The following is a 14,025-nucleotide window of genomic DNA, read 5'->3' as shown; positions in this document are numbered from 1 at the left end:
GGACATCAGTTGTCTGGTTTTTTTATGGCGAGCTCCTGAAGGCAAGGTGTGAAGTCTGTTTCGTTTACTTTATACAGCACTGTGTACACATTTGCAGGTGTCACTGTGTTTGGGCAAAAATGGTTCCTGGTGTGAGTGGATGTTCAAATAAAAATTACCACACGTTCATCAAAGTTGTAAAGAATGATCACTCAGGGGGAAGAGTCTTTGTAATCCCCTGACTCTTCTATGTGTGGCACAACAAAGCCGGAATGGCTGTCACGGGCTAAAGAGCACTGAACAGTATAAACAGGGTCCAGCCAGCCACTGGAAAGGTTAATAAATCAGGGTTGGAAGTTGAAAATAACAAAACAAACAAGGTAGCATTTGCTTAAGTGTTTGCCCCCAAGTGTGTCCTTTCTTCCCATCTTCTGTGTGCAAGCTCCATCTTTCTGGGGTCCTCAGGCCAAGGCACTGGTGATCAGCATCCACTGTCATAAAGGGCTGTTACATCTCATGTACCCCACTGAAGGCTGTAAGTTCATAGCATCCCTGCTGTCTTATTTCTTTGGTTATTTTATTTTACCAGAATTAGCATTTTTACCTTTCCATCAATCCTTGTAAAAACATCTTCCAATCTTCCCTTTTATCTATCAGTCATCCTCACTGACCCCAAAAGACAGAGATGAGTCAATCTCCATTGCTTATTGGGTTAAAAAAAAAAAACCTCTATTTTTCCTCAGGGATCTTCAAAGTTGTGTGTGTGTGTGTGTGTGTGTGTATGTTTTCTTCAAAGGACAAAATGACTAATAGAAATCTATCCCTTGGGGTAAGCACAAGAAATGACATTTCACTTAATCTAAGAAATATTTTCTAGGCACCAGCTACAAAACAAATCATAGCCTCTGTCTTTAAAATGTAGACAATGAAGGGCCAGAGAGATGATTCTTCGATTAAAAGTTCATCCTGGTTTTCCAAGGCATCAGAGTCCTGCTTCTAGCACACCTTTTAGGAGCTCACAACTACCTGTAACTCCAGCTGTAGGGGACACTGATGTCTTGAATCTGCATGAGCACCTACACTCACATGTACAACCCATTGACACACACGTATTCATGCACACACACACATACGCCCATGCTCATAATTATATAGACAGACACGTGTGCACACACACATACATATATGTGTGTATATAATACATATAATTAAAATACTAAAAAGGTAAATCTTTAAAATGTGTGTGTATGCTTTAATATTGTACTAAGGAATCTTAAAAGTAAGAATGCTGCCATATTGCAGGGGTGTGATGGGGAATGAATCATACAAATACTTATTTTATATAAGGCATCCTAATAAGTAATAGCACTTACTAGTAATGTTTATTACAATTTCATTTATAACTATTTTTTAGGAAAAATTTTTGTAAATAAAAATTTACCTTATATATTAGGCAAGTTGGTTTAATTGTTGAGGGGAGAGAAGAATTATCACATTCAAAAAAGAAAGAAAGAAAGAAAAAAACCTGTCATCTAGAACTCTGAAGTATGACCACACCAAAATTGGACCTCAACCATGCTTTGATGTCTGGAGTCTGGTTCTCATCCTGTTCTTTTGGGGATGTTTCAAAATCTTGATCACATCCCAAGATCACAAAAAGCAATTTTCTCTCCTCAGTGCTTCTTCACCCCTGGTCTCTTCATGGCTATTTCACAGAACAAGTCATAGGATAAACCTGAAGTTTTTCACATGTATTTTGAAGGTACAAAAATCAAATAAACGGGGGACTGGAGAGATGGCTCAGCAGTTCAGTGCACTGGCTGCTCTTCAAGAGGACCCGGGTTCAACTCCCAGAACACACAGGCAGCTTCCAACTGTCTGTAACTCCAGTCCCAGGGGAGTCAACACCCTCACACAGGCACACATGCAGGCAAAACACCAATGCATATAAAATAAATAAAATTTTTAAAAACAATCGATTAAACAAGGAAATGACAACCTTTAACTTGGAAAACTAATTGCTTAATAGATTGTTGTAGGTAAAATACTGCACTCAATGAATTGATTACAAATAAATTATTGCCTAGATGACTAAGTTAACTGATCACATAATGTAAATAACGAGCTATTATGCTTATAATTTTATTAGTTTATAATTTGCATTATAAACTCAATGCAAAGAAATTATAATACATCCTAGTTCAAGCCAAAAAATCTAAATGCTTTTTATATTTTAAGATTTAAAATATAAATCTTAGGTCTAAGATTTGTTCTATATAGTCAGAACTATATTTAGGTCAGTAAAAGTAGATTTCATATCCAATTCTCTTTGAATATTTATGATTTAAAAGATATAACCTTTGTTTGTTTTTCCATCTGTTATTTGGATGGCCCCTGGCTTCTCTAAACCACCATCATATTCTTAACATTGTAGCTTATCTGAACGTTCATTTCGTTGTTTGCTTTACTTAAAATTAAAAAAAGCCATGTGCCTTCCTTATTTACTTGATAAAGATGAGACATTCCTGAGAAACAACATACTGTAAAAATGATTGACAAATGCACCAACAGAAATAAAAAAAAATGTCTCAGAGAGACTTTCAAACTTCACCACTTTAATTATAGTGAGGGCCAATTCTTTTAATTGGTTTTTCAACACTGGGTTTCTCTATGTAACCTTGGCTGTCCTGTACTTGCTTTGTAGACCAGGCTGGCCTTGAACTCACATAGATCCATCTGCCTCTGCCTCCCTGGGTGCTGGGGAGCCAATTTTAAATCTCAACCATAGAAGCTCCTCTCCTATAGCCTTCCAAACTACAGTCACCAATTCTCAAGTATATTCACATTCTGAGCAGCTGCGACCACATTCCTAATGTCCTGGTTCCAAATTAATAGAACCTAAACATTTAATATATACCTTAGAAATGTAGGTATTTTCAGTTTTTACCAGATCAATTAATAGCACCCCCTTTGAACTTTATAACTGGAGTCATGAGACCAATGATGGGTTTTATAAACAAGAGGAAATGAATGTCTCTCTAATCATACTTAAAAGAACACCAGTGGTTTGGCAGTCTAGGTCCTCAGTGGTGACTTAATGTGACCCTAGAAATGTCTTCTTTGCTTCTATTTATCAAGATTTAGTTGTTAATTAAGATTTGATCCTATTCCAGCAGAAAGGAATTTCAGAGTTTGATCAGAGGATATACAACCTTGGGTTTCTTTTAATTAAAATGAAAATGGGCTCTCTCTGCTTCCAAACATTATATGTGTCTATAGACCAAATCAATAGACTTCTCTGTAAGATAGAAAGACTGGCTTCCAGAAACTGCAAGGTACCTAACCCAATTTTTTTTTTCTAAAACCATGCATTTCTACACAACACAAATATGCAGCTGAAATACTGTATCCAATTTAGTAGCAGTAATCAATGGGCATTTATTGTGCTCTTGATACCAGTGTGCATCAGGAAGGGAATATTTAGTGTTCCTAGCAAAACTTGAAATTTAGTCCCTTAGATGATGTTCATGGGATAAAACTAGGCAATTTTGTTTTACTGATTCTGGTTCACCAAATTTTTCCTTAGTAACATGTCAATAATAGAGTCTTTCATCTCCTCGCCTTTATTCATTTGTTGCACAATTGTGGGATTAATTGAGAGTAGGCTGATAACACAATTAGCAAGGAACTGACCCAAGGAGTATAATTATGTATTCCCTCTTTCTTAAAAACCATAAGAATATAATGAGCCTGCTTTATGTTGGAAGTTCAAAACTGGTTAGGACAGACTATGTTTATATAGTCTATCCTATATATATGTATATGTGTACACACACACACACACACACACATATATATATATATATATATAGAGAGAGAGAGAGAGAGAGAGAGAGAAACCTATGTGTGGATGTCTGAGAGAATGTTATACACATTCTGAAATGTTATGGAACACATTAATGGCAATTTGAAATAGCAATTCACATTATACTCGTGGTTTTCTGGATTTAAATCTCAGTACTATAGAATCTTTTTGATTTATTTATTTTTTATAAATTACAGTTTATTTACTTTGTATCCCAGTTGTAGCCTCCTCCCTCATCCCCTTCCAATCTCATTCTTCCTCCCTCATTTCCTCCTATGCCCCTCTCCAAGTCCACTGATAAGGGAAGTCTTCCTCCCATTGCCTCTGACCCTAGCCTATCAGGTCTCATCAGGAGTGGCTGCATTGTCTTCCTCTGTGGCCTGGTAAGGCTGCTCCCCGCTCAGGGGGAGGTGATCAAAGAGTCAGCCACTGAATTCATGTCACAGACAGTCCCTGTTCCCATTACTAGGGAACACACTTGGAGACTGAGCTGCCATGGGCTATATTCTATGCAGGGGTTCTAGGTCCTCTCTGTGCTTGGTCATTAGTTGGAGTATCAGTCTCAGAAAAGAACCCTGGGCCCAGATTTTTTGGTTCTGTTGCTCTCCTTGTAGAGATCCTGTCCCCTCCAGGTCTTTCTATCTTCCCCTTCTTTCATAAGATTCCCTGGACTCTTCCCAAAGTTTGACTAGGAGTACTATAGAATCTTATAATCATTCCTGGTTACTGAAGCCCGACCCACAAGGCCCTTGCATCCCAGAATGAATGGTACCACATGAAACAGTTCTAATTTCACTTACCAAATGCAGTAGATACTCCACCTTATTCTAGATGTTTAAATTAAGCCAACCTCAAAAAACTGAAAAATAATAAGAAAACAAGAATGTTTTCAACACGTACAATGATAAAAGGAGAATCTTTCACTAAGACTTGTTTCTTATCCAGTAAATAATCACATGTTCAGCAGCAATAAAATATTGGTGAGAGATAAACATTCTTCATTTCAAAGCAGGACGTCCGCTGAATGGTGATACAGTTTCAAAAGTATGTGATTTGACAAGGGAGTTCTCATCATACTCCTGAAAAAAAATTACGCTGCTGTGATTTTGTTTGTGGGTTTTTCTTTTCTTCCAAATTGAAGGAATGTACTTAGCTCTAATCAGAACCATCAAAGCCTTTTAAAATGCCCATAGAGTTTAAAATTTCTAGCTTTAAAAGAAAATAAAGTGTTTAAAATCTCAAGTGCTGGTTTTCTTGCCCCGTTAAGTTCTGTGTTTCAGAATTGGAAGATGTGTTTATTTAGAAAGGGTCTAACAAATATTTATAAATACTTAACCATGTGCCAGGTGCAGTTCTAGTTTCAAGGAATGCTTTAGTACGAAAGAAACAAGCTTCTTGCCCCCAGGTGGGGAACTAGAGGTGGGTATGGGGTACATACCAATAATCCCAGTGCTTGACAGGTAGAGGCATAAGGAGCAAGAATTGTGGACCATCCTCGGCTACATGATGAACTTAAGGCTGGCCTGAGCTATCTGCACCCATTAAGAGAGAGAGAGAAAGAGAGAGCCAGAGACATGAGAGCAGTTGGAGAAGGAGATGTAGAGGAAGAAGGAAAGTTATTGTAAGAGAAAAGAGTTCATGTTAAGGCAGACTTTAAGTGAAGATGCATAATTAAGGAAGTACTGCTGTGGTAGAATTAAAGAGAGATTAGAGATACATGGAAATGAGTACCTGTACAATGATCTTGGGGAAAGAGTTTCAGGGCAAGGAATTTAAGAAAGGTTGAGCTTAGCTGACAGTGTGAGTTGGAAGAAAAATCAACATAAGGGTTCTGTATATAGTCTGAAGGTGGTCAGACTTCTTAGAAGTTCAGGGTTCCAAAAGACACAGACACAGACAGCTCCTTGTTCTTCAGTACCTCAGAAGTTCTGCCGGGTGTGGTGACATGCTCCTGTAATGCTAGCAGCTGGAAGGAGACAGGAGGATTGGGAGTTCAATGTCATCCCCAACAATATAAGTTCCAGGTGATCCTGAACTACATGGGACTCTGTCTCAAAATAATGATAAAGAGAATAAACAAGAGAAAGAAGGGACAGGAGTAAGAAAGAGAAAGCTGTACTATATCTCTTCTACTATGCTGAATTGGTCAAAGTCACCATAAGGTTTCCCAAATTCATAGAAAGGAATGCAAGAGAGGTGAAGAGTTGTGTCCATGTGAAAAGTGTTCAGAGTATAAAAGTTTTTAAAAAACTAAGGTGGCCTCCACTTCACCTTTTAGTTTGTTCATGATGACATTTATCTACACTTTTTGTATCATTTTTTCTTATGATTACTTCTAATGCCTTAAATTCATTTGTAAAGAATATTTTTTTAAATATCTGTTTATAAAAATCAAGAATGGGGTTGAAGAGAGGGAGTTAGGAGTTAGAAGTCCATGCTGCTGTCTAAGAGGACCAGAAATCAGCACCTCCACTGAGTTCAACACACTTACAACACACTGTTACTCCAGCTCTGGGGTACCTAACATCATCTTTTGGCTCCCATGGGCACATGAACACACATAGTACATCTACATACACTTAGATAATACACAATAAGCAAATACATTTTTAAATCAAAAGCGTTATCAGTTAATATATTTTAAAAATATGTCATTGTCTTCAACTACTTTAAGTAGTAGACATAGTTATTACAGCCAATTGATTCTTATCTCTTTCATCTTTCATCATAAAACTCTTATCAATGAAAATTCATCTAATATGTGCTTGTTGGACCATACATTTTATCATATAATTACTGTACGGAGAAAAAAAAGAAGTTTGAGTATTTCTTGCTTAGTACTTTGCCATGTTTCTAGCTTATTCTTCCAAAATAAACTGAAATGTGATGAGTTTTAAATTGCCTGTGTAGGCAATATTACCACTCCCATATTGCAGTGTTTGAGTTCCGAATATTTTGATTTGTTTCATACAGAGAGACTATAACACTCTTTCCAATAGTGTTATGAATGGCAAAGTAAAAATTAAACTCATGTTACTACTGACAAAGAGCCTTTTAACTAGAAATTAGTTTAAAGGGAATTATTATGGCTTAGAGAGAAGGGGAAATCCCATTTAAATATATATAGTAAATTATCAATAAAATGTTCAACCTAATACTAAAAATCTAAAAATGGAACTATTGCACTTTAAAACATTTACCTTTGTTTTTTAGGTCTGTGTTTTGAATGTGGGTCTGTGGCAGCTATTCAGAGAGAACTAAATTGAAATGAATGTACAACATGCACATAGTAGTGATTCTTTAGGACTTTTATTTATCTGGTGTTTCTCCTATGTTGACCACAATCAGAAAGAAAGCATAAATTTTAGCAGAAGTTATTATGAAAACTACTGCAGTCTAATGCAGTGGTTCTCAACCTATGAGTCACGACCTTCTGGGGTTGCATTTCAGATATTTACATTATAATTCATAACAGTATCAAAACTACAGTTAAGAAATAGCAATGAAATATGGTTAGGGTTACCACAACATGAGTAACTGTATTAAAGGGTCATACCATTATGCTGGAAGTTGGTCTGATGTGTGCTACTAGCCTTTAAGATCTAGTTACACCTATCTTTGTTTTGTAAACCTGCCTAAGACATATCTGATTGGTTGATTAAACAGCTTATACCTGGGCAGGGCAGAATGGGGTAAGCATGGTTAAGGTTCCCAGGCTTGGAGAGGACAGAGAGAATCATGGGAGACAGATGGACTGGAAGAGAGGAGGAAGGACACCAAGATGGGTTAGCCTGGAGAAGAAACCACGTGGGGCCAGGACAAAGGACTCCAATAACGGAGTGAAAAGGCCCAGATGAAGAATAAATGCAAGTATTTATAAGATTATGGATGGAAGATAGTATGGTTAAGGAGGATGGCATTGGATGGGAGTTGGGAGATGGAGAGTGAGGTGATTCAGACAGCATAGGTAGGAATATCTGCCCTGCCCAAGGTAAATATAACAGCTGTCTGTGTCTTACTGTTTGTGATAGCAGGTGAGATAATATTGTCATGATAATCTTAGGGCTAATAATAAACATTATATAGCAAAACACTCATTTTTTTAATTTACTGCAACAGTATTAGAAAGGTTAGGAACCACTGGTCTAATGCAATAACCCTTAGTCATTGTGAAGAGAGGGACTGCAGCTAGTGTCTTTCCAACATGCTATCTTCAGTGCCAGCATTGAGGCTTGTACCTTATCAGCCAGTGTTGAGAGCTATTGAAGAATGTATGCCAAGAGACATATATGGTGTTTATCATCCAGTGTCAGAAATCAGCTCCCAGTTTGGAGAGTTATTTCTCATGGAAGCAGCCATATATGGCAGGACCTCACCTTATCTGCCTGCTTTTGCCAGTCTTATGAAAAGAGTCATAATGGACACATGAAAAGGACTGGAAAAGTCAAACATTTGTGTCCATTTACTGTCAATGAAGTTTATTACCAGAGGTACTTTAAGATCTTATGGCTTTATGAGAAGAGACGATGTCCAAACCATTCAGATCTGAGTATTTATGTCTCAATACCCATAAGTGGGGTGAAATTCATACTGATAATAGATGCACCCTTCAGTTCTGAGCAAAAATTGCACAGTTCCAAAGGCAAGTGGTATGTCAGGCTGGACGTGTACTTTGAGAATATTACAATTCCATACATTCTAAGTGAAGATATCCATTTTATACTGAATACCAACTACAGAGAAATCTCAGAACCATAGTTTCTGATACAGCCACTTGTTACAGGCAGGTCAATTAATTCAAATAAATTAAAAACAAAGAGAGGGGTGCTGGAGAGATGGCTCAGAGGTTAAGAACACTGGCTGTTCTACCTGAAGGTACTGAGTTCAATTCCCAGAAACCACATGGTGGCTCATAGCCATCGATAGTGAGATCTGGTGCCCTCCTCTGGTGAGCAGGCACACATGCAGGCTGAATGTTAGATAGATAGATAGATAGATAGATAGATAGATAGATAGATAGATAGATAGATCTTAAAAAACTTTAAAAAAACAAAGAAAATTATGGAGTTTCTTAGTCACACTAATCACATTTTTAAGAGCTGAACAGACACGTGTAACAAATGGATACCATAATAGAAAGCATAAAATATGGAATAACCATTTATTGCAGAAAGCATTAGAGAGCATTATTCTAGAATATGCCACTTATTGCAAGAACTTCAAACTGGATACCCAACTCTGCACTCATTTCCTAGTCAACAAAAGCCAGCTTTCCAATCCTGTTGCTCTAAATTCTGAAGTTGTTTCTGTTTAAATATTTTCTAAACAACAAATACAGTTACCTCCTGGGCATGTCTCTGTGAAACACAACAAAACAAATGACAGTATCTTTTAGTAAAAGCAGTGAAAGTCTGAAATCTCACCTGGTTTTTGAAGTGGCTAACTAAGGAAAATGTATGAAGCCTGTATATCTGCTTGAGTTGTGTCAAAATTGCAAGACAAAATAAACAAATGACATCCTGCTACACCCTATTTGATAAGTAACTAAGAACAATTTCTAATTCAATGTGTATGCAATTGAGGTGGAAATGTAGCATTCAGAAGTTGACTTTTCTTAAAGGAAACTATGCTTCCTGAGGCATTACTTCCTCTATACATGATGAGGAAAACAAAAAAAGAACAAATGATAGATAGTCTTTTTGGATATACCCATATGTGTTAGCTTTGTGTAACTATAACCAGTACTTTGAAAGAGGAGAAATGTTTCTGGCTTATGATTTCAGAGTGTGGGGCTCTGCAGGATAAAGTTCAAGTCGGTCATCTCTGGAGAGCCATTTATTTGCACTCGGTCTATGACGATGGACTCCCTTTTCTCAGTGGGGTTTTAAAAGTCTCCCCTGATCTGGATGATTCCAGGTCTTGTAAGCAGGTCACATAGCCCTCAGGGCGGATAGCAGACCAGACTCTTTCCTGATAAGGAAACTGCTCTAGTAAGCATCTAGGATTTCCTAGAAATGCCCCGCCCTGCTAAGGATCTTAGTCTAGCAGTGACCTTCAATTGTACTTGGAGATCCCCAACCCACCCCATAGGATAGTTAAGTACAGTATTTTACTTCTTGTGATAGAACCAGAAAGTATCCCTGACCCCTTAATCCCATCAATCAAACATATCCACCCTCGAAATCCTTCCCTCTGCCCAGGGTTTATATTGCCCTTGATTTCACATGAATAAACATTCACACTTTCTCACTTCAAGACTTTCTGAGCTTCTTCATTTATCCTCCCCGGGACAGCATCTCCTGTTCTCCGACCCACTGGTCCTGGGCCTTGGCTGCAAGCTGACCAGGCATGGGCTTTGGCCCGCATCTCTGCCGTGCTCAGCACTGCAGCTTGACCAAGAACTGTAACACCTTGGTGTTGCCTTAAGCTTTGGACTGCCCGAGTTTCCGTTGCCACCGGCGATCTCAGGCTAACAGAGCTAAACTGCAACACTGTGGAAAACCTTTTCCACACCCTGGCTTAACGCACTAGGGCCTCACCCTAAGGGACTCTAGCTGCCCCTGAGAGAAACAGAACCCCCATTCTCTGTCTGGAAGCTGAATTCCAGGATGCCAGCCATGATCCAGACCCCTCCACCCCTAGCACCCTCACCCCACCCCTTGCTAAACAGAGAACAACATCAAAGATGTCAGGTCATGAGCTCTTGACTCTTGTTTCACGTCTGTAATAGTACATTATTGGTTAGGATTAGTGGAAGTGGAGGCTTGCTCACCTTATGATAACCAAAAACCAAAACAGAGACATCAGGGTCCCAGTGACCTAGCTTCCTCCCAGTAGGCCCCACCTCTTAAATGTTCCACCATCTCCCAGTGACAGCATTAGCTAACATATGGGCCTCTAGCGAGATTCCAAATCTAAACTATAGTAATATATCCTATAAAAATAAACATATACTTGTTTAAATCAAAAGCAAAACATATGTCATCTCTCTTTCCCCTGTCCTTATTAATATAAAATAATCTCTATTGTAGGCTAAATGTATACCAAAATCTTAAATTTGTTTATAATTCCTACTATACAATTCCTCCTATAATACAGAAAAAAAAATACAGATTGATAATAATTCTTTTCCTTACTTTCTATACAATTGAATAAAAGCATTTTCATCTTTCCACTGCAGAAGCTGTTCTGGAAATAAAGTAAATCCTGAGAAGAGACAGGACCCAGCTCCAAAGGTATTACAAGAAGAGTCAAACAAGGACTTTGGTCCTCGATTCTACAGGCCAGCCAAGCCTAAATGTAAGTTTGAAGAGGGAGGGACAGAGGGAAGGAGGGAAGGAGGAGGGTACTAGCCCTGGGGTGGCCCACAAAGGAAGCAGGTGCTAGTTGCCGTGTCATGCATAGACAGTTAGGTAGATAGGTACCCAGCCTTTCTTCACGTGCACTCGTCCTGACTCCGATGCTATCTACTCTGCTGAAAAAGGCTTGAGACTATCACTAATATTGAGTTTAAAAAAATAAACTTACACTGAACTACAGAGTGGGAGCATAACTGATTTTTAAGTCCGTGCATGTTGAAAGAGAGTCTTAGATAATCATTTCCATAGGACCTGAGTAGGTATCCAAGTGTCTGCCAGATGCTAACAGCTAGATTGTACAGGGAAAAATTGCTAACTTAAGCTTCTTTTCATGATTCAGCAAAGGATCTTAAGTAATAAAAGATCTGGAGATTTGTAAAATAAATAATTCCAGTGCAAATGGGAAAATTAAAATAATCTTATCATCTCTCAGACATGTCTATATGTGTTTTTCTACCATTATCATATTTCTCTTAATTGAGCCCATTTTTTTCCAGCTGATATTTTATAGTTTGAAATTATGAGCTATAATGAAGAAATTATTCATTTCAGATGACTGAAGGATACGTACTGAATTTTCCCAAAGATAAGCTAGGATGTTTGAAACATAGCATGATATAACAAATATGGTTTCATTCACATGTGACACTCGATATGTCCACAGTGAAAAGTAATCATAGCATGCCAGAATCTCTTTTATTCTTTAATTGATGTCTCGGTAGGAGCAATAAAAATGTAAAGTACATCATTAACTTTTGAACTTTGATGGAAAGAAAAAGTCCACAACATACCATCCACTTCTGCCTCGTAGACATTATCTCATAGTACCCACACCACTCTATGGTTATTACTGTTGCCTGGTTTGAAGTGTGACTTTTGGACACATGGCTTGAGAGCTCCTAATACATAGCAGCACAATGACTTCTTACAATGTAATTTCATTTTGTAATTGAAAGACTGATTTGTTAAGATTCTTCAGGGTGTGTGTGTGTGTGTGTGTGTGTTCCTGTGCTAGAGATACACTTGAACAAAAGGACACATTTTCCCAGCATCCAGCCACATGAGCATGTTCTGTTTCAAGTGGATCCATTCAGGGCACCTGGAGGAATGCAAATACTTAAGTGATTTTACTAAGATATTATATTTTAATTTAGATACTGCCAACTATTTGGACTGAGTTTCCATCAAAGCCAGATGTTCTCCAAATAAAATATTTATAATGCAAAGCCATTGAAGAAAATATACATGTTTAAGCAGCCTATTATAGGATTCAAGTGATGGAGGATGTTAAAGAAACTCGTGAGGAAAGGCATGGCATGGCTTGGGTCCATTCTTGAGGAAGGCTGTGAACTAGATCCAGAGGCACTCTTCGGTTGTTACAGCACACTCGGCTTCTGGATTTCTTGTAACAAAATCTTGCTGCCAAGGACATTGATGGGCTCACCCAGTAAAAAATTACAATAATAATGTTCAACTAAATCATAAAAAATGCAGAAGGTGATTATTACAGGGCAAAGGAGGGGAACTGCTTGTAAAGTTGTGGTAGAAAGATCAAAAAATGCATTTTATTGGACTTTTAAAAAATTAAGTTCTTTGTTTTTAAACTAAGGTGAAGAAGCAATAAAATGTAAAGGTGACTCAATAAACTATTTCATTCAATAGTCAAGAGTAGGGATTCGGCAAGTCAAAATAAAAATTACCGTTATTCAATATGGCCAATTCAGGCAAGCCTGACACTTTAATTGCAAGTTTTCTAATGAACATAAGCATGTGAAGGTCATTTTAAGGAATTTTGATCAAAAGAAGAACAAGGAACTTTTGCATATATCTTTTTTTTGTCACAATGAATTGGGTCTATGCTTACTTTCACATAGAATCAAAACTCTGAAGTGTTTTTAAATGCCTTTTTTAAGTTCTGCAAAGATGTTTGCATGACATAATACAGAAAATGGCCAAAACCACAAATATAAACAGGAATCCAGGCATACAATTGGAGAAAGAGAAACAGGTCATGATATACCTTTGTGCTTTCCAAACTTACACAAGGGAGCCTCCTAAATTATCTTTAATTAAATAGAGCTTCTTTTCTAATCAGTTTTTACCATCCAAAGCACAGATTACCTACACATGTACCACAAACATCTGGATACACATATCCATACTTTCTTCAAGTGAAATAGTGTATCTGCCAGTGACAAAAATGATGGAGACAACCTTCTATTGACCATCAAATATCAAGCATGCCTCACACACAGTAAGCACCAAATAAAACGGCTGCACCCACCATTTCCCAGTTTCTGTTTATCATTAATGTGTTTCTTGGAGTCATGCTATAAGTGGTGGTGTCTCACACGTAAGAATTAATGAAGCACATCTGTAACCAAAAATATCTATGGAAAACTTGCTGCATTGTTCCGTATCTGTTTTATTAGGTCCAGTACAGAAGGACTTTCTTGTGGTTATGCTGTTTTGGAGATAAAGAGAGTTGAGAGACTACCATTTAGTTCCAGAGTTGTTTGAAACTTTGAAGAACACGTGGTTTTAAGTTATATGACAGGAGTAAAGTCCAGTCCTTGATTGCCACAATGCTAAGTACATAAGTATATAAATAACCTTATATATACTTCAACTGAAAAACATTATGCAAGTAACTCTTCAATATGGAATTTACTTCTTAATGCCACTCTCCTCTTTCCTCAATCTTTTAAATAGAAAGATTTTGGGGGGGAAAAAAACCAGTATTTTTAAATGAGTTTGGTATGAACAGCCGTTAGCTGAAGCAGATGGCTGGAAGTCTGAGGCCCCAGATACTAACCTTCATTC

General features: G+C 37.7%; 1 protein-coding gene across 1 annotated transcript in view; it reads left to right on the top strand.

The window, feature by feature from the left end:
• Col8a1 (collagen type VIII alpha 1 chain) overlaps positions 1-14,025 on the top strand; it is a 138,485-nt gene that overhangs the window by 75,655 nt on the left and 48,805 nt on the right. The window contains exon 2 of the mRNA XM_055595043.1: positions 11,025-11,143. The gene's annotated coding sequence lies outside the window, so the exon portion shown is untranslated. The remainder of the gene's footprint in view (positions 1-11,024; positions 11,144-14,025) is intronic.

This window comes from Psammomys obesus, unplaced genomic scaffold (assembly GCF_907164565.1).
Source record: "Psammomys obesus unplaced genomic scaffold, mPsaObe1.curated_primary_1811, whole genome shotgun sequence".
Taxonomy (NCBI): domain Eukaryota; kingdom Metazoa; phylum Chordata; class Mammalia; order Rodentia; family Muridae; genus Psammomys; species Psammomys obesus.
Note: the sequence above shows the minus strand (reverse complement) of the source record. Positions and strands in the feature narration are given on the sequence as shown.